Source organism: Notamacropus eugenii, chromosome 5 (genome assembly GCF_028372415.1).
Source record: "Notamacropus eugenii isolate mMacEug1 chromosome 5, mMacEug1.pri_v2, whole genome shotgun sequence".
In the NCBI taxonomy this organism is placed as follows: Eukaryota; Metazoa; Chordata; class Mammalia; order Diprotodontia; family Macropodidae; genus Notamacropus; species Notamacropus eugenii.
Genome location: NC_092876.1, coordinates 36,655,045 through 36,682,150, shown reverse-complemented (window position 1 = coordinate 36,682,150; position 27,106 = coordinate 36,655,045). Strand labels below are relative to the sequence as shown.

At 46.4% G+C, this 27,106-nt stretch overlaps 1 long non-coding RNA gene across 1 annotated transcript; it reads left to right on the top strand.

Annotated features, from left to right (window-relative positions):
• Positions 1-4,621: 4,621 nt before the first annotated feature.
• Positions 4,622-26,333, top strand: LOC140504054 (uncharacterized). Its single transcript, XR_011966950.1, has 3 exons — positions 4,622-6,492; positions 18,990-19,102; positions 26,085-26,333. It is a non-coding gene; the product is annotated as an uncharacterized lncRNA (long non-coding RNA).
• The last annotated feature ends 773 nt before the right edge of the window (positions 26,334-27,106 follow it).

The following is a 27,106-nucleotide window of genomic DNA, read 5'->3' as shown; positions in this document are numbered from 1 at the left end:
GACGATTCCACACCACAGTCCCTGGTTGTTGGCTCATTCTCCTCCATGCTGCAGCCTTTCAAATACTTGACAGCTTTAAGGGCCCTTAAGTTTTCCCTTTTCCAGGTTAATCATTAGCCCCAATTCTTCAAAAAACCCTCCTCTGTTGGAGACTCAGGGTCCTTTGATATTATGTTTACCTTTTTCTGGACAATGGTGATCCCATTCACAAAGACCTAGAATGGTAGGTAGATAGGCAGACAGACAGAGATGACGGAGCTGGATAGATGGAAAGATAGAATCAGATGATAGATATAGATAGATAGATAGATATAGATAAATGGATAGAAATGGATGATAGATGGTTAGATGGATGGATGGATGGATGGATGGATGGATGGATAGATGGAAGGATGGATGATAGGTAACTCAGACAGAGATAGATAATAATATAGATAATAGATCAAGATACATAGATGGTAGAGACTGGTAGATAATAGCTGACATTTGTATATCAGTATAAAGTTTGCATCCATCAATCATCTCCTTCAAGCTTCACCATGGTTCTGGGAGGCAGGTACTACAAGCTACTATTATCCCCATTTTACAGATGGGGAAATGCTGGTTCAGAGAGATTAACCTACTTGCTCAGGGTCAGAAGGTGCAGAAGTGACAGAGGTAGGATTCAAGACTTAGCATCGTGCTGACTCCAAACCCAGTGTTCTATTTACTGCATCCTGCTGCTTGGTGAGTGAGTGCCAGGGGCAAAGCCCAGACCTCCCACGACTTTGCAGGATTCTGTGACTCAGGAGGGTTATGCAGCCTTGTTCCATCTTCTGTACCCTCCAGAGACTCCTCTGGCCCATATCTGGCTATCCTCAGGAGTCCTGTCCAGAGAGCCTCTGGTCTCCTTTGCAGGCAGCCCAGCTGGGACCTCTCCCCACAGGGTCCTCCAAATGGGAAGTTACCAGCAGAGAAAGATTAGAACCACCCCAGCAAGTGGACCCCCTCCCAGCCTGTAACCTTGTACTTACATAAAGTAATTTCATTTTGATTGCCTATTGAATAAGCCTGATTATTTCTTAAGAGTCACTTTGGAACGGAGCCTGAAGGTACAATATAAAATAATTGAATTGAGCGATAAAGTCCCAGCTGGTAACCTTGTCACTGACTGAACAAGGATCTCCAATCTGTAATTTTGTGAGTTGGACCAAAGAAGAAGGCAGGCTCCTTCTGCCCCTCTCACAATGCCTGCATTTCCCCTACCCCGCTGCCATTATTACCTTTGCCTGTGCCCTGGCACATTGGTTCCTACACCCTTCCTCATCAGAGCTGGAACAAGCCTGGACCAAAAGGATGCCATTATGGAGGGGGAGATTACCTCTTAGGGTAACCTTCCTTCCTGCAGCACTCTCCTCATCATGATGTCTCAGTGACATTCTTCTCCTCCAAACCCAAGAGGACAGAGACTGTACTGGCTGAGGAGAGCCTGCTACCTGGAACTGAACTCAGGACTGGGCTAGCCTTTGTCCCTGACATCATCCACCCCCATCCCAAACACAAATATCATCAGCTAAATTTGCTCCAGTTTTTAGAATTCCTACTTCCTCTTCTTGTTGAATGAGGGACCTGCCACAGAAGTTTGAGCCATTTGGATAGCCAAGACTCCCAAAAACAAGATGACTCATGGTAAGCACTTGAGGGATCATGGCTCAGTGGAAGAAGCACCTGGCTGAGAGCGAATCAGCAGGAGGCTGGAATTCTGTTGCTACCACTAACTTGCCGTGTGACCTCGGGTGGGCTCCTTCCCCTCTGTAGGGCTCTACTCTTCCTGTTCATTCGTTCAGTCATGTCCAACTCTTCATTACCCCATGGACCATTCTAGAACCACACCAGATCTTTCTATCCTGCACTATCTCCCAAAGTCTGCCCAAGCTCATGTTCACTGTTTCCATGACACTATCTATCCATCTCATTTTCTGACACCCCATTTTCCTTTTGCCTTCAATCCTTCTTAACATGTTTTTCAATGAGTCCTGTCTTCTCATTATGTGGCCACAGTATTTAAGCTTCAGCTTCAGTATGTGACCTTCCAGTGAATAGCCTGAATTAATTTCTTTAACTATTGACTGAGCTGATCTCTTTGCTGTCCAAGAGACTCTCAAAATTCATCTCCAGCGTCACAATTTGAAAGCATTGATGCTGAGATGCTAGCTTTCCTTATAGTCCAACACTCACAGCCATACTTTGCAACTGGAAGAACCAAATACTTGATTATACAAACATTTATCAGCAAAACGATGTCTGTTCTTTCATGTGCTGTCCAGATTTGCCATAGCATTACTTTCAAGGAGCAAGTGTCTTTTAATTTCATGACTGCAGTTACCACCTAGAGTGATCTTTGAGACCAAGTATATAAAATCTGAAACAGCTTCCATTTCTTCTCCTTCAGTTTGCCGGGAAGTGATGGGACCAGTTGCCAAGATCATAGATTTTATTTTATGTTAAACTTCATGCCAGCTTTGACATGCTCCTCTTTTACCCTCATCAAGAAACTTCTTAATTCTTCTTCGCTTTCTTCCATCAAAGTGGTATCATCTGAATGATCTGAATGTCTGAGATTGCTAATATTTCTCCTAGCAACCTTAAATTTGATTTTTGATATATCTAGACTGACATCTGACATGTTGTATCCTACATATAAAATAAATAAATAAGGTGACGATATATGGTTGGTTGTTGTCCTTCAATTTTAAGACAACCAAAATGGCATCACTACACTAGTTTCAAGTTTTAGTGAGTCCAACTGTGGTTGATCAGACCAGCATGAGCTCAGAATGTTCTACCACAGGTTGGGCACAAATAGTACATGTGAATATTTGGGGTAGATTCTCTAAGTTTGTGCATCTTGCATTTCTCTTGAACTGTTTCAATTCTACTTTGCTCATAGAGCGTAGTACCTTTTCTAATGTGAACACTCCACGCTGGGTGGTCCTGTGCCACTGTCTCCCATGTCACACAATCAATTCCAAAGTTCTTAAGAGAGGTGTAGTTTCTTCTGACCACCATGTGAACACTTGCCTTGTGCGAGTTCTCCATAAAATAATCTTTTTGGCAAGTACAAGTTTTGCATTGGAACAATGTGGTCAGTCCATTGGAGTTGTGCTCTCTGAAGCAGAGTTTAAATGCTTGGCACTTTAGTTTGAGAAAGGTCTGTTATCTCCGTGTGTTATCTGGTCCGGTGATTTTCAGAATCTTCCTAAGACAATTCAAATAGAAGCGATTCAGTTTTCTGGCATGGCACTGTTATACTGTCCAGTTCTCACAGGTATAAAAAAATGAGGTCAGCACAACAGCTCTGTAGACCTTCATTGAGTAGTCAGTCTAATACCTCTTCTCTCCATGCCTCCCAAACATGGCAACTGCACACATCAACCTCATTATCAATGTGTACATCCCTGGAAAGTACACTACCAGACAATACACATAGCCTTGTCACACTCCTTTCCCAATCTTAGACCAATCCATTATTCCACATTTCATTCTGTTGCTTTTTGGCCCGTATACAGATTCCTTGGGAGATAAGTAAGATGATCTGGCACTCCCATCTCTTTGAGGACTTGCCAAATTTTGTTGTGAGCCACACAATCAAAGGCTTTACTATAGTCAATGAAGCAGAAATAGATGTTTTTGTGGAACTCCCTTGCTTTCTCCACAATTCAGTGAATGTTGGCAATTTGGTCTCTAGTTCCTCTGCCTCTGAAAACCAGCCTACTCTTCTGGTAATTCTCAGTTCACATGTTGCTGAAGCCTAAATTATAGATTCTTAAGCATAAGCTGAGAAAAGAAGGAAAGTGAAAGGGTTGTTTGTGTGTGAAAGGAGTGCAGTTGTTTGGTAATTTGGACATTCTTTGGCATTGCCCCTTAGCCACTGTTGAGGTTTTCCAGATTTGCTAGCATACTGAGTGCAGCACTTTAACAACATCATCTCTTGGGATTTTCAACAGCTCAGCTGGAATTCCATCATCCCCCACTAGCCTCATTGTTAGCAATGCTTCCCAAGACCCACTTGACTTCACTCTCCAGAATGTCTGGCTTTAGATCAGTAACCATAACTATTGTGAGTATCGGTGATGTTAAAGATGCTAAACATATTTCTTACATAGTTCTGTGTAGTCTTGTTGCCTCTTAATCTCCTCTGCTTCTCTTAAGACCCTACTAATTTTGGCTTTCATTATGCCCATTTTTGTATAAGATTTTCCCTAGGTATCTCTAATTTTCTTGAAGAAATCTCTTGTCCTTCCCCTTCTATTATTGTCCCCTATTTCTTTTCATTGCTCATTTAAGAAACCTTATCTCTCCTTGCTATTATTTGGAATTCTGCATTTACTTGGGTATTTCTTTCCCTTTCCCCTTTCCCTTTCACTTCCCTTCTTTTCTCAGCTTTTTGTAAAGCTCCATCAGATGCCATTTTTCTTTTTTGCTCTTCATTTTCTTTGGAATGCTTTTTGTTGCAGCTTCCTGTACAATATTGTGAATCTCTGCCATAGTTCAAGCACCGTATCTATCAGATCTAATCCCTTAAATCTATTCATTACTTCCACTTCATATTCATAAGGAATGTTATTTAGGTCATATCGATGTGGTCTAATGGTTTTCCCTCTTTTCTTCAATTTGTCTGAATTTTACAATAAAAAACTCACGATCAGAATCGCAGCTCCAGATCGTTTTAACTGACTATATAGAGCTTCTCCACCTTTGGCTGCAAAGTTTGTAATTAATCTGATTTTGATATTAACCATCTGGTGATGTCAATGTGTAGAGTCACCATTTGGTTTCTTGAAAAAGACTGTTTGCTATGACCAGCAAGTTATCTTGACAAAACTCTGTTCGTCTCTGCCCTGCTTTATTTTGTACTCCAAGGCCATACTTAGGTGTTATTCCCATTATCCTTTCACTTCCTGCCTTATTATTTCTATCCCCTATGTTGAATGTAACATCTTTTTTTTGCTGTTGTTTCTAGAAGTTGTTACTGATCTTCATGGAACTGATCGACTTTAGCTTCGGTGTTTGGAGCATAGATGTATTACTGTGATGCCTTGGATTTGAACAGATATCATTCTGTCATTTATGCCCCAATATTACTTTTCTCCCTCTTTTATTGACCGAAAGGGCTATTCCATTTCTTCTGAAGGATTCTTGTCCACAGAAGTCTATGTAATGATCACCTGAATTAAATTCATCAATTTCCATCCATTTAGGCTCACGGACACCCAAGATGTTGATGTTTAATCTTTCCATCTCCTGTTTGATTACATCCAGCTTACCTTGGTTCATAAATCTTACACTCCAGGTTCCTACACAATATCGGTCTTTACAGAATCGGATTTCCCCTTTATCACCAGGTACATCCACAGCTAAATTTCCTTTCGGATTTGGCCCAGCTGCTTCATTAGTACCAGAGCTACTTGTAATTGTCCTTTGCTCTTCCCCAGTAGAGTGATGGATACCTTCTAACCTAGATTCATCTTCCAGCATCATCTCTTTTTTCATTTTAACACTGTCTATGGGTTTTCTTGGCAAAGATACTGGAGTGGTTGGTCATCTTCTTCTCCAGTGGATCACCTTTTGTCAGAGCTATTCACTATGACTTTTCCATGGATTACCCTTCACAGCATAACCCATAGTTTCATGGACCTATGCAAGCCCTTCTAATGCAGAAAAGCAGTGATACAGGAGGGGAGAAGACTGAGGGGTCCTAATAGTCCATGATTCTCTGTCCCTGAGTCTGATTATTGGGTTGACCGTGAAAGAACAATTTAGCAGCTGTCCAGCCCAACCTGATAGGTGAGGAAACAGGCCCAGAGGAGGAAAGTGACTTCCTTGAGAGCATCTATTTGAACTCAGATTTCTCAGAGCAATTCCACAGTCTAACACATCTCATTAAGCTCTCATTATGTGTGTTTAGAGTTCTGTGAGGGATATAACGCATTTTAGATTAAAGACTAGGTTGCTGCCCTCTGGCACCTTATTGTCTGGGGGGTCTAGGACTCCAGTGGTCTGGGTGTCTTTATCTGAAAATCCCTGTTGGAGCAGTTACTCTACATGACATCATTTAAACCTAGAATGAAGCTTTGAGGTTGGCTAATCTTCTCCCATCATTTTTCAGATGAGGAAACTGAGGCCCAGAGAGGTCTAATTATTTGTCCAAATGTCACACCAGTAGTAAACAGTAGAGAGAGCTAGGATTTGACAATTCCCCTCTCCTGTGTGTTTTTATTTACTTTTTTAGAACCCTAGGATTACCATCCTCCACCCCCAGCAGATGGCCCCTTCCCACACCTAAGAGTGGGGGGACCTCAGGAGCCCTAGTGCTCCCATCTCTGGGGTTGGGAATGAATATGAGCATGACGTAGCTGAGAAGCAATGCTTAACTGTCAAATCGAAAGGATCCAGGAGGTTGGAGGGAGGAATCCCAGAGGCCCCAGGCCTTCCTTGGTCTAATCCTATGAGGTAGGTAAAAAACAAAAAAAGTATATAATGGACCTCTTTGGGAAATGCTAATGTGGACTCTGAATCTGTGGCCGGCAAGGAGTCAGAGTCAAGGGAGGATGAGGATGGCACCATGAGCACTGTATTGGGGGAAGGAGGGAGAGGTACCTAATTTTGAGTGATAGGAGACCTAGGGATCCCTGGAAGGAAGGGTTGAGGTGATAGGTAGGAGGAGAGGGAGGAAGGAAAGCTCAGTGAGGCAAGAAGCATTTACTAAGCACCTACTGTGTGCACTGTGCTAAGCTCTGAGGATGCAAAGCAAAAGAAGTCAACACTTTCCAGGAGTTCATCTAATGAGGGAGACAATAAGCATTTATTAAACGCCTACTGTGTGCACCGTGCTAAACTCTGAGACTACAATGAGAGGCAAAATGCAAAAGAGATCTCTCAAGGAGTTCACCATCTAATGGGAAGACAACAAGTAACAACAGATTAAGAATTCTTGCTGTTGTTCTGATTTGTGATTTGTTTGTGTCGGGAACTCCTATGTCAAAAATCTCTTCATGGGTTCAGGTCAGCAGCTCTCCAGTAGCTTAATCTTAGAGATTTGTCTGGAGCACATATATAGCTGGTATGCATTAAAGGCAGGATTTGAACCCAGGTCTTCCTAACTCCAAGTCCAAGGCTGGCCCTTCGTCTATAAGACCAGGCTTCCTCTCAGGCGCAAGAATAACTCCTACTGTTGTAGCCCCTTTACATAGTCCTGCAGAGGGGCAGGCCTGGGAGGGGCTGCGGAGGAGAAGGAAGAGACATGGGAACCTCAATGGGGAGAGCCATGGGCTGGAGGGGAGCCAGGCCAGGCCACTTAGGTGATCTGTCTCTAGGTGCCACCTGTCTCTCTTTAGGGAGATTTTGGGGTGTGTATGGGGTTTTCTTCTAACTCAACCTCTAAGCAACCAGTCTGGGAGATAAAACTTTGGGAGAAGCCAGATTACTGTCTCACATTGATAACTGGGGATGGGCCAACCTGGGAACCCAGAGGAAACAACCAGAAGAACACACCCTCAGATTCACACCCAGTGTCTCTCTGTTTCTGTCTTTCTGTCTCTCTGTTTGTCTGTCTGTCTCTCTCTCACACACATACACACTCACTCTCTCACTGTCTCTCTCTCACACACACACTTTCTCTGTCTCTCTCACTCTGTATATCTCTTCTCTGTGTATATCTCTGTGTTTCTCTCTCACACACTCTCTCTCATACACACTGTCTCTGTCTCTGTCCCTGTCTCTCTCTCTCTCTCTCTCTCTCACACACACACACACACACACACACACACACACACATACACACACACCAGCTATATGACACATCTCAGAGCCTCACATTCACATGCAAGTGCATATCTAGACCCACAGACACAAAATTTTACACACATGTAACATCTCATAATTAAGCATACAGTTACATACCTGGATATACATGCGTGTACTCTGTCACACGCTTGACGGCACATACAATGACATTCACTTAGACAGTCACACACCTAGATGTATCCCACCTGCAGACACACCTGAATAGGCTTGAAATCATAACCGCATGTATTGTTACCCACCTGCACACCCCCACAGAGTCACATCCTCACGCTCAAACAGAGTCACATGCTGGGTCACATGGTCATCCTTGAAATGCAGTTATATACATACAAAATCAAACACCCATCAATGGTTGCCCTTCTCGATACATATATACAAATCTCACACTTGTATATAATTATGTCCTGGGAACACACATACAGCATATCACACTCACACATGTTACTCATGCAGAAACACAAAATCTCACACTCACACCTGGAAACACATTCACACTCATAGTCACACAGGTGCATATACCATTACATGACTGGATAGACACACGATCTCACACACACACTCACACATAGACTTATATCCACACCCAATCTCACACTCACAAGGCATTCATACAATCTCAGACTCTCAATCACAATACAGTTACACACCTAGACATGGTCAGAGTGCAGAGATCTCCATGCAGTTCTCACTACTCCCTGCCTCGCTGACCATACCCTTACAGGGCCCCTTAGACCTCTACCTATCACCTAGACCCTCCCAGGTCCAGGCCCTGGCATCCCATCCCCTCAACAACCCCCTTAATATTGGCAGCCTCCGGACTGCCTGAGAAAGCCCTGGTCTCCCTATCCCCTTGGGGATTATCTGACTGGGGGTCCCTGTGTCCCAGGCTGGCAAGAGAAGGGCTTGTCTATCAAAGTTCTGGAGGGATGGAGATGGTGGTGGTGGCATATAGGGGGATCACGCTGTATATTTCTGGAAGCTATGGGTGTATGTGTTTGTCTCTGGGTATGTCCCAGCATGTGTGTGTGTGTGTGTGTGTGTGTGTGTGTGTGTGTGTGTGTGTGTGTGTGTGTGAGAGAGAGAGAGAGAGAGAGAGAGAGAGAGAGAGAGAGAGAGAGAGAGAGAGAGAGAGACTTATGAACCAGACCCTCCAACTCTGTGTGAACCTGTATGTATGTGTGAATGTGAGTGTTTGAATGTGGGTATGACAAAGCAAAGAACTCTTGACCCTCCTAGCTCCTTGCCTCTGCCCCCTTCTTGTCCCACTCCTCAGTCTGGCGGGGTTGGAGCACTAGTGTAGTCTTGGGGAGTCGCTTAGCAAGGCCTGGAGAGTGGCAGGCCCAGCTGGGGTCCTGGAGTCCTCAGGATAGCCAGTTGCTCCCTCAGGGGTGGCCCCCTCCTGTGGTCTGGCAAATGCTCGGCCACGACTCCCCACCAACCTCAGCTGTTCTGAGACAGGTCCCTGAGCCTCATCTCCAAACCCACAGAATTTCAGGGACCATCTAGCCTACCAGGACAAGAATCCCCCAAAGAAGTCAACCAGCCTTTGCTTGAAGCCCTTGGGTGGGGGATGCTAATCACCTCTGCAGGTGGCCTGTTCTACCCCCAAGATGTTGAGGCCAAGCCTAAATCTGTCTCTCAGAAACTCTCACCCCTCACTTCCAAGTCTGCCCCCTGGGGCGTAGCAGAGCAGAGCCAATCCAGCTTCCTTAGGAGAACCCTTTCATTCAGCTATCACATTTCCTGAAGCCTTTTCTTTCCAGGCTAATAGCCCTAGTTTCTTCTCAGATCCATGGTCTGGCCTCCAGCCTCTTCACCATCCTGGTTCTCAGGCCTCTTCGGCTTATCATTGTTTTTCCTAAAACGAATCCCTGGCACAGGGGCCCCGACAGGGAATCAGGAGGGGCCTTGACTGTTAGGAGAGAAGGTAGGGCAGCGGGGAAAGAAGGAGGCCAGACTTGCCTGCCTCTCCTCGCCAAAAGTTTGCTTTCTTCCTTTGTTTGCATTGGCTAAAGTGCCTCTGATCTCATCTGCTCAGCATTTTCCATCCCTGCATGTACAGAGATTCCAGGCAGGCAGGGACAGAAAGTCCTTAGTGTTGAGAGTCAGATACTCAGAGAGAGAGACAGAACTGAGAGACAGAGAGCTAGAGAGACACACAGAGACAGAGAGAGACATGAAGAGGGAGACAGAGAATGAAAAAAGAAAGACCTAGAGACAGAGATGGAGACAGACAAAAACAGTCAGAAAGACAGAGACAAGGAAAGGGAGATAGAGAAGGAAAGGAGTCTGAAAGAGTCACAATGAAGGAGACAGAAAAACAGATACAGAGAAAAACGGGGGGAAAGAGGAAGAAACAGAGAAAGAGAGGAGAAAAGGCATAAAAGTTAAGCCACAAACCCACAAAGAAAAAAGACACAGACTGAGAGTCCGAGACAGCATGAGAGACAGAGAGAAGGAGGAAAATCAACTTTCTGAGCATGGTTTTAACCTACAGATGGTCTGTGGACCAAGTATCAGGAATGGACCTCAGCTCTTACCGTCAGGCTCTCCAGCTCTAGGCTCCGAAAGACAGAAAGAGGGGACAGCCGATGATGGTTAATTCCCACCTGGGTGATCCAGATCCATAGGGAAGTGGGAGGCGAGGGAGGCTTTACCCTGTGGCCACAGAGGGAGATCTATGGGTGGGGCAGAGACTTCCCTCAGGTAGCAACTGAGGTGAGGCATCGCAGCACCGAGAAGCTTGGGGGGGAGGTGTCCAGCCCTCTCCCCACTTTTCAGTAATTGCTGGTCTGAGGCCCAGGCTCTCAGAAGGGCAGAGTTAGGGGAAATCACAGAACTTGGGAGCTAGATAAGCCCCTTGAGACTATATGGACCAGCCCCTACCACACACACACACACACACACACACACACACACACACACACACACACACACACACACACCTCTCATCTAAGAGGAGGAAATAGGGATCCAGAGAGGGGAAGGGTCACAAATTGTTAGCAAAAGAATCAAAAATAGAACTCAGACCTCTGGGTTCCCAAATCCTATGACCCTCCACCGTTTACAGGAGCTTAGGGACCTCTCCCAGGTACTGGTTTCCTCTGCTCCTTGCTAATAGGAACAGCTACATTCTTTTGTCTTTGTAGCTCCAGTATTCAACACACAACAGGTGCTTAATAAATGCTTTTTCACTCAGGCAGCTGTTCATCCATTAGTTGTTCAAATGACTGAATGAAAAAGCATGTATTAAGCTCCTGCTGTTTGTGTAGCACTGTTCTGACATTGGTGGACTCTCAGTCTTTCCTCAGCTACTCTTGGCATTTTTTTGGAACAAGCCCCAGAACTCTAGAATGTGTGACCTTAAGCACAGGACTTACCTCTCTCAATGTCAAGTTCTTCCAGTAGAGGATGAGGCCAGTGCTAAGTTGTTACTGAAAGGGTGGTAAGCAGACAAGGCTGGAGAGCCTTTAGAACAGTTATAGAATCTGACTTTGTGGCTCATTCTGAGTGGTTGATGCGTATGGGTGGGTGGGTAGGTATGGTGGGGCTGTTGACCCACTGAGGCCTTTCTACATAGTCTATACAAGTGTGGGGTGGGTGGGAGGAAGGGGTGAGGGAAGATCCAGACCCTTGTGGTTCCAGGACTCACCTTCCAGGGAGGTTGGGGGAGGAAGGAAGGGAGATCCCTGGGGAAATGAACGGTCAAAAGGTATGTCCCTGTCAGAGCCACGTGGGCGTAGAAATTTTTAAATAACTGAACCCAAATATCCATTAGTTATTGACAGGGAGCAGTGTTTGGAGTCAGTTGAATTAGGTCTGAATTATGACTGCTCCTGTATGGCCAGGTGAACAAGCGACTTCCTTGTCTTTGCCTCAGTTTCCTTTCATCTGTAAAGTGGGGGGCAGGGCTTTGCTGACTCTAAAGTCCCTTCTAACCCAGAGATTCCATGTATCCGAGTCAAGTCAGCAAGCATTTAGTCCAAGTTGGGTGTGATGGCTGTACTCCAAAGTTTTACTGCCTATGGAATCAGATTAAACTCCTGACCTCCATTCAAATCTGGCTCTGGCCTCTCTGAGTGCTTGGTCTAGAAGTGGAAGGACCCTCAGGGGCCATCGAATCCAACCCTCTCCTTTTTACAGATGAGGAGACTGAGGCCATCAATTGTAAAAATGAAGGACTTGGATTAGATGACTTCTGAGCTGCCTTCCAATTCTACTTCACTTACCCTTTCCTATCTCTGGGCCTCAATTTCCCCATTTGTAAAATGAGGAGGTTGAACTAGTTGGCTTCTGGGCTGCCTTCCAGCTCCAGAGCTGAGGTTCTAAGATATAGCTACCTAGCAGGAGCCAACTGAACTGAGAAGCCGAGAACATCCCCCTTCTCCCTCCCTCCGTCCTCCCTAGGTGCCCCCAGCTCCCAGCCTCTGTCCTTCAGCTATGAACAGAGCCTGGTCTCTGGGGCTCACAGAGGCTGATGAAATGTACCCTGCTGTTGCTGGGAGCGAGAGGCAGATCCTGGGGGACCCTTATTCCTGGCACTGAGGACCAAGAAGGAGCCAGAGGAGAGAAGATTGGGGGAGGGAATCTTTCCAGTGCCCTTGAGTCAAGGGGTAACACTCACAGGGAAAGGCCTCTTGCCTCCCTCAGCTTCTCAAGCCTGCCCTAGCCTTGGGATATTTTGGGACTGTGGCTTCAGTCAGAAGCTAGGCTGGATCTTAACGTAACCTAATTAACCAAGGTAACCAATCTGGAGAAGGTAGGACTTTCAGACCAAGAAAGCCAGCCTTCCTCGAAGCAGACGATGGACCCAACGAACAGCCCAGGAGGTTTCCTTCAGTTTTAGAAGAAAGAGACAAAGAAAGGGTCAATTCACACAGATGCCCCTGGGCCTGCGGTTTCTCTATCCTCTCCATATGCTGACAGGAACCTCCCACCACCATGCCAGGCCCCAGGCTTTTCCCCATCCCAGGATGAGCCTCCCCGAGAATGCCCCCTGCCTCTACAGCCAAAACCTGAGTCTTGCTTCCACCTCCTGCCTGCCTGTACCACCTGCCCCCGGCCCTGGGCCAGCCCTAGAGAAAACCGTCTCTCCTCCTCCTGCTCTCCAGCCTCCCCACGCCAGGCTTTGGCACAAGAGAGGGCACAGATGTCGCCGTGCGTAAGGAGGCCCGCAGTGTCCATGCGTCAACCGAGCGTCTGCCATCGGCAGCATGGCCCTTGCCACGAGAAGCAACCTGGAGGAGGCTGGGCATGAAGCCAGCCGAGCTCGCCAGGATCAGAGCCCAGGCTAAAGTCAGGAACAGTGAAGGCTTCGTCATTCATCCCCCAGGCTTAGGGTTCTAGGTATTCCGTCTATACCCCCAGCCAGAGGTCTGGGCAACATAGATGTTAGAACCCTGCTTCTCCCCTCCCAGCTCAATAAATGGCAGCCTGGCATAGTAGATGATGGAGCCCTGGACCCAGTTTCAGGAAGACCTGAGTTCAAATTTTACCTCACATACCTTCTAGCCGTTTGACTGTGGACAAGTCACTACACCTGGCTTTCCTCATCTCTCCAATGTCTCTTTTAGCTCCAGAACCTCTCTGGGAATCCCCCTCGAAGGCAGGGACCATTTCTTCGCATCTCTAGCACCTGGAACATCATGAGCACTTAAAAAACGCTTGTTGAATCCCTGACAGACTACGGATGGTAGACGCCCAGACTCACGGATGGAAGTGACCTGAGAGATCGCCCCATCTAACCCCCTCCCTACCAAGGAGACTTCTCGGTAACCTGTCTGAAGCCATCACCTTGGGGAAGAGCCCCCACGGCATGCCCCCAAGCCCTCGGGATGCCAGGAACAGCCCAGGCTGGAGGCAGGAGCTGGGGGCTGGGCGTGGGGGGTGGGCACGGTGTGCTCGAGCTCACATTGTCTGCTGGCAGACCTGAACTCATGGGAGGACCGGGGAAGAAGCAGCGGCAGCGGCAGAAGGAGAAGGGGGTGGCAGCAGGGGGAGAAAAGTGCCTCCAGAAATGAGCTGCCGGTTTTACATCCTTCAGAGGCAAAGAAAAACATAAAATAAACGGAAACCCTCCTGAATGCTGGGACGTGCTAAGACAACATTTTAACACGTTAAGCAGGGAAACTGTTGGATTTGAAATTACCCAACAGTTTGTTGTGACAGTCTGCTGGGGAGCATTTCACAAAGGCTGAGTGAGTGGAATACTGAGTGAAGGGGTCCTGAGCATCCCAGGAACACTGGGGGATGGCCAGGGAGCCCCCTCCCAGGGTCATGGGTGGCACATCCCCACCCACAGGGTGAGCCTTGAGCCCTGAGCAGGTGTATACTCCCCCCACAGCATCCACCAGTACATACACACACACACACACACACACACACACACACACACACACACACACACACACACCTGAGCAGGTGCAGCTCCCCCCATGACACCCACAACTTCACCAGCACACATACCCTGAACCCTAAGCATGCCCAGATCACTGAGCAAGACATAACTAGGTCTGGCCATCAGGGCTTTGTCCTGGGGTGGGGGGGTCATCCTCTAGAGACCAACATCGCCATGCCTCATGGTTCTCTGCCAGCCTGCACTGAATGACATGACTCCACTCCATCACTTTGCTCCAGGCTGCCACTCCTGCAGTCCCACCACTGCGATGTCCCTATCACCCAGTGCCTTTGGCCATGGAGACTAGACTCACTAGAAGACAGGTCTCCTCTTTCTCCTGCCACAAGAGTCTAAACATGGTCAGACTGTCTTCTACACTCCCCACTCTTAACCTATAGACTCACATAAATGGGTTTTTCAGCCCCCCCCCCCGATGAAATAATTTCTAGTTCTCTGCCACTGAATACTAAACAATGAACATAATCATTTCTCTCCTGTCCCCAACAATGAGCCCTGAGTCACCGCCAATCTGTTCTTCTCCCAAGACCTAAACATCTTCAGATCTCTGGTCCTAAACATGCCCTGCCCCCCAGAGAACAGAGCCCTGGTCCCACCAACGATTTATACTCCAATTCTTAGAAAGTTTTTCCTAACATAAAACCTGTGCAACCTCCTCACAATGGTCCTGTTTCTGCCCTCGGGGGCCAGGCAGAAGACTACTCTGTCTTGCAGATAACTGATCTTCCCATACTTGAAAATAACTCTCTCCTCCCCCTGAGTCTCATCTCCTCTGGGTTCAGAATCCCCAGTTTTTTCCAACTGCTCTTAGGATATGGACTCCCAGTTCTCCTGTCTCCCTCCTCTGGACACTTTCTAGCTGATTGATATCCTTTCTAACCTGAGCAGCAATGACCTGAACCCAACCATCCGGACATGGTCTGACCAGTGCAGCCACCTCTTTTTTCTCTCTGCTCTGGATACCTTTCCCTGTGGTCACTGAATGCCGAGCTCAGAGCACTCAAGATGGTCTAGCCTAGAGCCCTAAGCACTTTCAACGAACATGAGCATCAAGCTTATCTCCCCCAGAATATTCCAAGTTCCACCTGCCCAGAAACACTCAGGCAGAGGGCTCTTCAACCCTTCCAGAAAAAAAAAAAATAGCATGTTAAGTGCACCTTGGAATACTGACTGCAGGGTACCACCCTCCTCACTCCATCCTCTATGACTCCTCCATCTCAGCAATGAGGGCAGCTGTGAGAAACATGAGAGGCTGGCAAGGACTTGGTCTCTTCTGATACCAGAACAAATCGTGGTCCTGAAAAGGAAAAAGAAACTTATTCTCAATATGATCCTACAAGCATTTATTAAGTGCCAACTGTGTGCAAAGCTCAGGCTCTGAATGACCAACTCGTCAGAGAGGAGGATCATAGGAGAGCATAGGGAGGATCATGGCAGAAGAGACTCCCCCAAACCTCAATGCCCTGGCTTGGACTCTGAGTGTCACCATCACTCATTGCCTTGGAGAACAGATAATGAGCCATATTCCTTTCTATGAAGACAGAAGGTGGAAAACATGGTCAGAAGTGGTCGCTGTTGTCTTTTCTTGACTAGTCCCCCCCTTTTCTTTCTTTAAATAACTTTTTCTTACCTTTCTTTGTACAATCCTGTGTTTAGCACAGCACATGACACATAGTAGGTGTTTTTTGTCATTACTGTTGTTTAATCATTTTTCAGTCTTGTCTGACTCTTCATGACCCCATTTGGGTTTAGTTTGGTTTGGTTTTGATTTCTTTTGGAAGAGATACTGGACTGGTTTGCCATTTCCTTCTCCAACTCATTTGGCAGATGAGGAAACTGAGATAAACAGGGGGGTAAGTGACTTGCCTAGGCTCACCCAGCTAGTATCTAAGAACGGATTTGAACTCAAGAACAGGACTATTCCTGACTCCAGGCCTGGCACTCTAAGCACTGCACTATCTAGGTGTTTAGTAAATGCTTACTAACTGGCCTTCATTTTAAAATGTGCCTCTCCTTCCCCCAGTCTGGGGAAAGAAAGATTTTTAAAAAGCAAACCATTCATCAAACCAGCCAGGACTTTAACCATCACCTCCACCCCCATCTGACAGCACGTGGGGGATTCCACATTCATAGTCTCCTACCCATCATTTATTTATGTCTTCTCTGGGATTGGTCAAGCTTGGTCACTAGAATTACACAATGTTCCAGTTTTGTTTTATTGTCCTTTTTTGCTTTTTTCTTCACCAGGGAGGGGTCTATTCCAGGGGGAAGTCGCTCAATTCAGAACAATCAGCAATGTTTTAAAAAAGAAAAAGTTCACCCATAAAACTTACTTTTAAAAAATGGAAGATTGGATAGAAGACCAGACTTCTGGATTCTAACCCCAGTTCTGCTGCCTATTTACACAGGGACCTTGAATAAATACTCAGACCTCAGTTTCCCCATGTGGTCTTTCCAAGGGAGGTGGAGCCTAGGGATGAGCTAGACTCTGGGAATGATTCAAGAGAAGAAACTGAGACACTGTGTGTGTTTATGAAAGAGAGAGGAGAAGAGAGACAGAGAGATGGAAAGAGACAGAGAGAGGAGAAAGAAGAGAGGAGAAAGAGAGAAGAGAGGGAGAGAGAAGGAAAGAAAGAGAAGGGAAAAGAGAGGAGAAAAAAGAGGAGAGAAATAAAGAGAGGAGAGAAAAAGCATGGCAAGAAAGAGAAAGAGAGAAGAGAAAGAAAGAGAGAGAGAGAGGGAGAGAGAGAGAGAGAGAGAGAGAGAGAGAGAGAGAGAGAGAGGAAGCAGGTTCTTCCTGGAGGCAGAAGGCTGAGGGAAACATCTCTACAGGTCCCTCTAGAGGGTGGGTTCCCCTCCCTCCCATGACCAGGCCTGGGGTGGGTGCTGCTTGCAGCTCTCTGAGTGTTAAAGGCAACATGGGAGGACTGCTATTGACACCCGAGATGCAAATGAGCCTTCTCCTGGCACCGGCCCGAGGCCGCCTGCCAAGAGAACTCTCTCTAGATGGAGCTTTTTTTAAATACTGTAAACTATTTTGGTCCCAGAGAATCTTGGGAGCTGGTGGGACATGATCTCCAGCTATTTATAATCCCCAAGGCCGGAGCTGGCCAGAGACATGTAGGGTCATTTTTGGAAGACACAGGAGTCCAGGGAGGGGTGCTGCCCCCCCTGGAGCCAGCTTGGCCAGGAGGCCAAACTTTCTCTACCCTGTGGCCTTTGGAGTCACTGCTCTGACTTCATTTCTATTCAATCCATAGAATAAGCATTTACACAGCATATATCCTCGTGTAAGGCACCAGGGACGCGGAAACTCTCTTGTTAGTCATTTTGGAGTTCGGTTATCTTGAACTCAAATTCAATTCAAAATTCAAGGAGCAATTACTAAATGCCCACTATGTGCAAGATGTTATGTTAGGCTCTGGAGGTACAAGTATCTACTCCCCCTAGCCACCAAATAACAGTCCCTGGCCTGAAGGAGTTTGTACTCTACTGAAGGGACCCCATATATACAGACAAGTAAAGTCCAAACCAAGTCCTTGGAGAAGGAGCATGAATAACTGGGAGACTCAAAAAAGGTCTCACACAGGCCATGGTATCTAAGTAAACCTTGAGAGGAAACTTGGATTTCTGAAAGGTGGAAGTGGGAAGAAAGATCATTCCAGACACGGGCAAAGGTACAAAGGTTAGAGGTCAATATCACATGTGATGAGTAGCAAATAGGCCATGTGTGGCTGGAAGATAGAATGAATGAAAAGGGATACCATGAAATCAGTGTGGAAAGATAGGCTGGAGCCAGACTGTGGTGGGCTTTAAATGCAGAGTAAAGGTGTTTGTAGGTGACCTGGAGGCATCATGGAACTTCTTGAGTAGGGGGCTGACATAGTCACGTCTGGTGGCCCAGTGGAAGAAGGTCTCACTCTATCTCCCTATCCTGAATTCAAACACCACCAAGACAAATGGGGGAAGATGTTAGCTATCCACAAATGACTTCCATTTTGGGGGATTTCTCCTGGTCCTGTCAAGGCACTAGGACATCTCCCTCAATAAATTACTAGGTATCTATTTTGCATAATCTTCCATATGTATGTGTCTTCCCCATTAAAATGTAAGGTCCTTGGGAGCAGGACCATTTCATTTTTGTCATTGTGTTCTTGGGGTTGAGCACAATGCCTGGGATACAGTAGAAGCAATTCTTGCTTTGGGTCACAGATGCAAGAAGAGTCAGAGGGAGGATTCACACCCAGGACTCCTGACTCCATACTGCCTCTTGAGGATGCTCACATTCATGGTTTCCCCAACCATTCATGGTGGATTTTTCCTACTCCTTACCTTTTATGTCACCATGAAAGGCAGTGTAGGGAGAATATGACATTCTTATGGGCCTGGTGCTTGGTAGGAAATAGGGATGGATACTAAAAGAGATGGCACCAGAACCCTGCTCCCTAGAGGACTAGTTCCTCAGGAATCTTTAACTTGGTCCCAGAGGAGGAGAAAATCTAAAAAGATCAGGAGTCCCAGAGAGACCTCACCACCACAACTACCTAGAGAAGGAAGGAGGCTATGGGCCCAGAGGGTCAGGACTAGGAGCCAACAGAACCCTCCAGACAAGAGGAAGCAGCCCCAGGGCTGGATAGGACTGAACTTAACACTGTACCTAGCATAGGGTAAGAGTTGTATAAACGTTCCTTCATTCATGTATTCATTTCATCATCCTCTATCTCACCAGAGCCCTCGTGAGGCATTGCATTCAGAACTTGGAGCCCCAATTGAGGAAAGACGTTGACAAATTGGATCTCATCTAGAGGAAGAGAAAGATGGTGGAAGAGGGAATCAAAGATGGTGAGTAGTCTTGAGTCCATGCTGTGTGAAGACTGACCATAAGAACCAAAGAACTATGGACCTATGAGAAGGCCTTCATGTCCTTGCTTTTTCTGAAGAGTCTTCATGAATTTCCCTGCGGGTGGGGCAGAGTATAGTACTGATGATGGATGAGTGACCTCACCGCTCCTTATGTTGGCTCTTTGAAGGGTATGGCAATCAGTAAACATTAGGCACCTGCTATGTGCCATGTACTGCAGCTAAGTGTTGGGAATACAAAAAAAAAGAAGCATAGTCCCTGGCTCTCTGCTATGGGTTGCAATGGGGAGATTGGTGAGCTCCACACTAGACTTGACCAGGTGGGTCCACTAGGCCACCAGGCATGACAGCCACTGAGCTGGTGTGGGCAGATTACTAAGTCAGAATACAATGTCTCTGATGGATGGATTACCTTTTCAGTGCTAAATGCAGTCATGATTACCTCTGATATCTTGTTAAGCTGAGATTGAAGCTCTTTAGATGGAGTTGTATGGTATTCTATTGAGATGCGGTCCTATTGTGCTCTCTTATAAAGGGCAGGGGTCCTTGGTCTAGGATTAGTGGAAACCTCTTCGTTCTGACCTCTCTCAAGACTTCAGAGGCTTTTCACCTCTAAGGAAAGAGGCAGATAAGATCTATATTCTTCTGTTAAACAACTCTTGGTTCAGAACAGAGTTCCATTAGTGAGGGACCCTATTCTAACTTGGGTTGACCAGCCAGATACATTTCCCAGATTCCAATTAAGGTCTTACACAAAATAAATGGCCAGGGACCCGAGCTATTGAGGCAACTGGTGCTCTGGGCCACTTTTCTTGTCTTTTCCAGCCTTTTCATACCCAGTTGAGTTATGTTCAACCTTCAGACTCCCCCTGAGGTACAGAATACATCACTGACACTCAAAATGGCCTCCTTTTTTACATTTCAATATCTGTATTTGTGCACTTACCACCTTCAGCCTTATAGATGTCTAAATGGGGGTATGCTGTCACAGAGATCTTCCAGCATAGACCAGATGACCATTGGTCAGATATATCATAGCAGACACCCTTATTCAGCTATGAATCAGACTAGCTGGCCATCACTGCCCTTCCAACATGGAGACTCTCTTGAGTTGTGTCTCTAGTTCTGGGTAAGATGGTGTGCCATTTCCAAAGCCCAGTCTGGAATATGAAGGATGGAAGAGACCTTGGATAGTCTCTAGTCAAAATGAGACATCATAGGATTCAGAAGTAGAAAAGTCCTCCAGGCTTTCCCATCTTCCATTTTACAGAAGAAAATTGAGGTCCAGGGAGTTGAAGCAACTTGTCCCCAGCACATTCTGACCAACAGAGCCGAAACTGGAACCCAGGTCTTGGTTTCCTGACACCTAGATCAAGACCTGATGTCTTTAGTAGGGGCCCATCAGAGCAGGTGACAAAGGCCTTATTCTAAGCCTCTGATACACAGCACCTTGGGGGGGGGGGGCAAGGTCAAGATTAAGGTGTTAGAGGGTGGAGTATATGTGAGAGAGTCAGAAGATGCAAGGAAGCCAAAGGGATTCCCAGGCAGTTAGAAGAGGACATTCTTTCTAAAGCTGTGGCTCTAATAGCCACCCCAGGACAGGCATGGATTTTGAGAGCATAGACTTTGGAGGACAATCTTGTTTGTTTGACAGATGAGGAAATTATCCACATAGATAAGAGAGAGAGACTTGGAGACAGGGATACAGATGGAGAGGCCCACTGGGGGCTTGCCTGGTATGGTGAGCTCTGCACTGCACCAACACTCCCAAAGCCCAAAGCCCCCAGGGAGATGCTGCAGGGCAGAGCACTCCCAGCTGAGAAGAGAAAAGGAAGGCTGCCTTATGTCTCCCTCACTGGAACACTGACAGACTGCCTTAACTTCCCCTTTCCAGTGGTCAGCCCCACCCAGCCAGGGCTCTCCTGGGAGATAAAGCTTGGCTTACTCAACAGCTGGGGGAGGAGGGTTGGGTAAGCAGGGGGACACTTCCGATGGCCAGGTTCCTCCCTGTCATGGAACCTCCTGGGCCCAGCCCATGGCGGGGGCAGCTGCCCTGCTGTGGCATAGCTTCCTCTATTAGTCAGGCCTCTAGCTTCAGGGGAGATCCCCAGCCCAGCAAAGAGAAAGGCAGCCAGAGGCTAGATGGACATATACAGGGAGAGGCTGAGACCCAGAAGACGAAAGGCTCCCAGATGTGAGAGAGAGTCTGGGGGGCTGAGGGGCACTGAGGGGGACAAAGGCAGAGAAGCAGGAAGACAGACATGGAGGAAGACAGACATGCAGGAGAGATAGAAAGAGAGAAACAGAGAAAGAGAGAGGAGAGATACAAAGACAGAGAGAAACAGAGGCAGAGAGGCAAGAAGACAGATATGGAGAAGAGACAGAGACAGAAGAACAGAGAGAGAGAGAGAGAGAGAGAGACACAGAGAGAGAGAGAGCAGGACACAGAAAGAAACATGCAGAAAAACAAAAAGAGAGGGATAGACAGACAGACAAGACACAGATACACAGAGTAAGGGGAAGAACAAAGGGCAGAGACCAAGTTTTCACTAGAGACAGAGAAAAGACACCCAGAGAAAAACAGAATGAGGAAAAAGACAGGAAAACAAATACAGAAAAAGCAACAGAAACTTAGAGAAGTAGGCAAAGACTGAAATACAGAGGGGCTCAGGAGACAGAGGGACAGAAAGAGAGGGTGGAGGGAGGGAGATAGAGACAGAAGGAGAAAAAGAGAAGAGAAGAGAGGCAGAGAGAGTGACAAAAAGATAGAAACAGAGGGGGAAAGGGAAGACAGAGGGAGGCAAAAGAAAGAGACAGAGGCAGAAAAGGAGAAACATAGGAAGGGAGAGGGAAAGAGCAGAGACCTACAGAGACAGGAAGGGGGAGGAAGGAGGTGAGTCATCAGGGCTACTTCTAAGTGACTACTCCATGCTGGGCACTGTTGGGCACTGGAGATACAAAATGGAAAGTGAATCAGGCCCTGCCCTCACGGAGCTCCAATTCAGATGTGGGACTGACAAGTAGATAGGTAGGTACAGGAGAGATATAGACACTGGGTAGATGTAGGCACAGAGCAGGCACGGAGATGTAGGCAGGTAATGGAAGAAGTGAAGGCAGTAGCAGCAAGGATGTGTTGTGAGCAGGAGAGAAGGAGCCAGGAGAAAGAGAGACAGAGACAGAGACACAGAGAGAGACAGACAGAGGGAGAGGCAGAGACAGAGAGAAAGCAAGAGAGATAGCAAGACAGAGACAGAGAGAGGGGGGAGACAGAAACATCAAGAGAAAGACAGAGACAGAGAAAGGGAGGAGGAGAGACAGAGACAAAGAAGAGAGAGAGAGAGACAGACAAAGACAGAGAAACAGAAATTTAGAAAGGATGATAAGTGGGGACAATCAGTTGGAGAAGTCAGGAAGGGATTAGATAATATTATCTTGCATTTTTATAGTGTTCTATAGCTGCAAAGAGCTCTCCAAATATTATCCTATTGGAGCCTCACAACAACTTTGAGTGTTAGGTACTGTTATTATCCCCATTTTACAGTTAAGGAAACTGAGTCAGGCAGAGATAAAGTGACTTACACAGGGTCTCAAAGCTAATAAGTATCTGAGACTGGATTTGAACTAAGATTTCCCTAACTCCTGGCCCATCTATCTATCCACTGTGGCACACCTGTCTACCTGGTTCAGCTTCCAGATCAAGATCAGGGAGGGGGAATGCAGAGATTTTGGCCTCCGCTTGGAGAAGGTCCAAGAGTGATGTATGGGATAGTAGGGGAGTCAGAGAGAAGGAGACACACAGGACAGGGCTGAGATCCCAAATGGACTTGGCTCTTTTCAGAGGACCTTGGTAAAGGAGGAGGATGGAAGGGGGGACTCTTCAAGACAGGGATCTCTCTGTCCCCATTGTGCCCTTCTCCAAGCCTGGGGAGGAGCTGGGAGCTGAGCCCCCTGAGGATACTGGGAAACATAGGGCACACCCAGGGAGAAGTGAAACTTCTGGAAGGATGTCGGAGGCAGACATGGGGGGAGAGACGGGACAAGACATCACAAAATCTGGAGAAAACAGAACAGGAAACAGAAAACCCCAAGTGACGAAAGGGAGACCCAGGCTTCCGAGGTGTGGGGAAAAGCAGGGATTGCCCTTACTACTTGAGGTCTGTTGGATTCATTACCTGGAAAGGGGACCAGATGCATTCAACTCCAGGGTTCCAGAGGGTCAACCGTTCTGGCCCTTAGTGTCTTAACCTGTAGATGGAAATGGAAGTCAGAACAGCATGGCATAATGGACAGAGCCTTGGACATAGAGCAGAGACCCTAGGTTCAAATTCCAACTGTGCCAGCGTGAACTTGGGCAAGCGACTTTTTCCTTATGAGCCTCAGTGTCATCTTCTGTAAAATGAGCAAGTTGGGCAAGATGACCTTTAGGAACATCCAGATGTGACACTCTGTGAGTCCTTGATTCTAAACAGAAGCACAGACACAAAGAAAAGGAGGTGAGACCTAGAACAGGCTGGAAGACCTAGAACCACTGGTTTCAAGATCCCCAAACCCTCACTCCTGAAAAATGACAATATTTCCTCTCTTTCTGGACCTCTAAGATCGACAATGCTCTTTTGAGGGCATAGATGTTACAAGTGTGATTATTCCTTTTTCACAGATATGGAAATTGAAGTTAAAAAGGTAGAATGACTTGTGTGTGCTTTCAGAGTGTAGGAGAGGAGGACCTTCTATTCCTCATTCCCAGAAGCAGGCTTGCCCAATACGGAAAAGTGCTCCCAGGGATGGACCCCCATTATGTGTCTCCTATTGTTAACAGGGGATGTATATTAATGGGTAACTATTACCAATAGTTCCCTATTATATGATCCGGGGACAGAGAGGGAGAGAGGGAGAGAGAGACAGAGAGAGAGAGAGAGAGAGAGAGAGAGAGAGGAGGGAGGGAGAGGAGGGAGGGAGAGAGACAGAGAAGGCAGCCTTGGAGTCAAGAAGACCCGAATTCAAATCCAGTCTCACACGCTTCTTAGCAATGTGACCCATGGCAAGTCACTTCACCCTGTCTGCCTCAGTTTCCTCATCTGTAAAATGAGTTGGAGAAGGAAATGGCAAACCACTCTGGTACCTCTGCCAAGAAAACCTTAAATGGGGTCAGCTAAGAGTTGGATGTGACTGAAAAAATGACTAAATTATTAACAGGGGACCTATATTAATAGGGAATTATAATTAATAGTTTCACATTATGCAGTCAGCACAGAGAGGGAGGGGAAGAGAGAGAGAGAGAGAGAGAGAGAGAGAGAGAGAGAGAGAGAGAGAGAGAGAGAGAGAAGAGGGGGGGAGAGAGAGAGGGCAGCTAGGTGGCTCAGTGGGTAAAGTGCCAAGCCAGGAGTCAGGAAGACCTGAGTTCAACTCTGGTCTCAGACACTATCTGTATGATGCAGGGCATTTCACTTCACCCTGTCTGCCTCAGTTTCCTAATCTGTAAAATGAGCTGGAGAAGGAAATGGCAAGCCACTTTAGTATCTTTACCAAGAAAATCCCATGGACAGGATTGGCATGCTATGGTCCGTGGGATCAAGAAGAGTCAGATGTGACTGAACAGGAGCAAATTCTGCATATATAATGGGGTTAAATGAGATGATGACAGTGAAGGTTGCTCTAAGTCTATGAGCCAATGACGTACACTGTAGGTGCTTAATAAATGCTTATTGTTTGATGGATGGATTCCCGTCTCTGGACTTGCGTATGTTTTCCTGCTTCTGTTCACTTCACTCTCCATCAGTCTATAATCACCATAGTGATCATTTCTTACAGCTAAGTAATACTCAATTCCATTGGCGTAACACAACTTGTTTTCTCATCTGTAAGAAGAAAAGGGGAGGGAGGATGAGACGATTTTCAACATCTTTTAGGACTCCCTCTCCCTGATCCAGAGTCATCCCAGCCTCCCTTTTCCCCTCACAAACCCTAAGGGAGTCCTTCCTCGCACCCAGGACCCTAAAGGCATACTTTGTTTTCAGGTGGGGTCTGCCAGGGCAGTCGCCCTCAGGTGACTATGGGCCCAGGGGCTTCTGGGATGCTCTGGGTCACAAGGGGCTTGGCTGTGACCCTGACGCCCCATTGCACTCTTCCTCCAGAGGTCATTGTCCCCGGCTGGGCCAGCAGAGAAGTACACGTGGGTGCCCATCAGGTTGCACATGCCCAGACACTTTAATCTTTTACAATTTCATTATATCCAAACTGGGTTAGTGACTTGACAAGAACACTGAGAATAAAATATGAGGCCCAGGGGCGGCTTTGGAAAATGAGCTGAGAAATGAATAGTTACCCGCCCCCTCCACCCCCCCAAAAAAGAGGCTCTCTGGGCCTGGGGGCAGCAGACTGGAGCATTAGCAGCAGGGCTCACATTCCAGAGAGGGGCTGTCTGCAGAATCCATCTAGCATCTGTGGCCTAAATAGACACATTTTAAAGAGACTGACTCCACTTGTGGGAAAGGTGGCCGTCTGTCTCCAAAACCCACTGGGTGAATGGAAGGGGGCTGGGAAGAGATAGGAATCCAAGAGGAAAAACTCTAGGATTAGCCCCAAGCACAAGCATCCGGGGGATTCACCGCCAGTCTCTGCCTTATCCACTACCCCAGGGCATAAATCGGGGAAATTGGAAAGGGAAGGGAAGGTTTTTGGTTTGCTCTTCTGAGGTCTTATCCTGCCCCTTGTCCTGTATCATTCTTCTGTAGTGAGTCATCCAGGCTTTATCCCACTCATTCACCCAAGCCTGGCCAACTTGGGCATCTTGGCATTTACCCCATTACATACCACCCCTTCTTCCTTTCCCTCTCTTGTACAGAGAATAATGATCCAATCAAAAATTGCTGTTCAGTCATGTCCAATTCTTGGTGACCCCATTTGGGGTTTTCTTGGCAGAGACACTGGAGTGATTTGTCATTTCCTTCTCCTGCACATTTTACAGATGTGGAAACCGAGACAAACAAGATGAAGTCATTTCTCCAAGGTCACACAGCTGCAAGTGTCTGAGGTTGGATTTGAACTCAGGTCTTCCTAACTCCAAGTCTAGTGCTGTATTCACTATGCCACCTACCTGTCCTAATCTAATCAAGATTGCCATTATGATGGGAAGCATGCCAGTTCACAATACTTCTTAGACAAGCAGTTCTCAAACTTTTCAGGGCCAGGACATGCTACACTCTTAAAAATTATTAAGAACCCCAAAGAGTTCTTGTTTATATCATATATATACATATATGTAAATATGTACATACATTATATATGTATATATTTCTATATACATATGTATACATATGTGTATATGTGCAATAGGTTCCACCTATTAAAATTTAATGTATTACAAATTCAAAATGATGAAATTTTAAAATATTGATTTGTTCATCTTAAAATAGTAATAAAAACCTACTACATGTTAATATAAATATTTTTAATGAAAAATGATATTTTAATGAAAAATAACTGTTTTCTAAAACAAAAAATGTAGTGAAAAGAGTGGCATTCTTTTATATATTTTTGCAAATTTCTTTAATGTCTAGCTTAATAGAAGACAGCTGGATTCTCATATCTGCTTCTGCATTCAATCTGTTGTGCTATGTTGTTTGGGTGGAAGGATATGAATAATAATAATAGTCACTAACATTTATTTAGCATCTTAAAGTTTGTAAAGTGTTTTAGAAATATTATCTCATTTTATCTCCACAACAATCCTGGGAAATGGCATTATTGTCCTCATTTTACAGCTGAGGAAATCAAGGCAGACAAAGATTAAGTGATTTGCTGAACCAGCACTTAGCACAATGCTTGGCACCTAGTTGGCACTTCAGAAATACTTATTGACAGGATCTTGATTGACTGATTTGCTCAGGGTCACAGAAGTGATAAGTGTCTGAGAAAGGATTTGAACTCAGGTCTTTCTGACTCCTGGTCCCAAGCTTTATCCACTGTAACACCTAGTCAGCCTCAAGC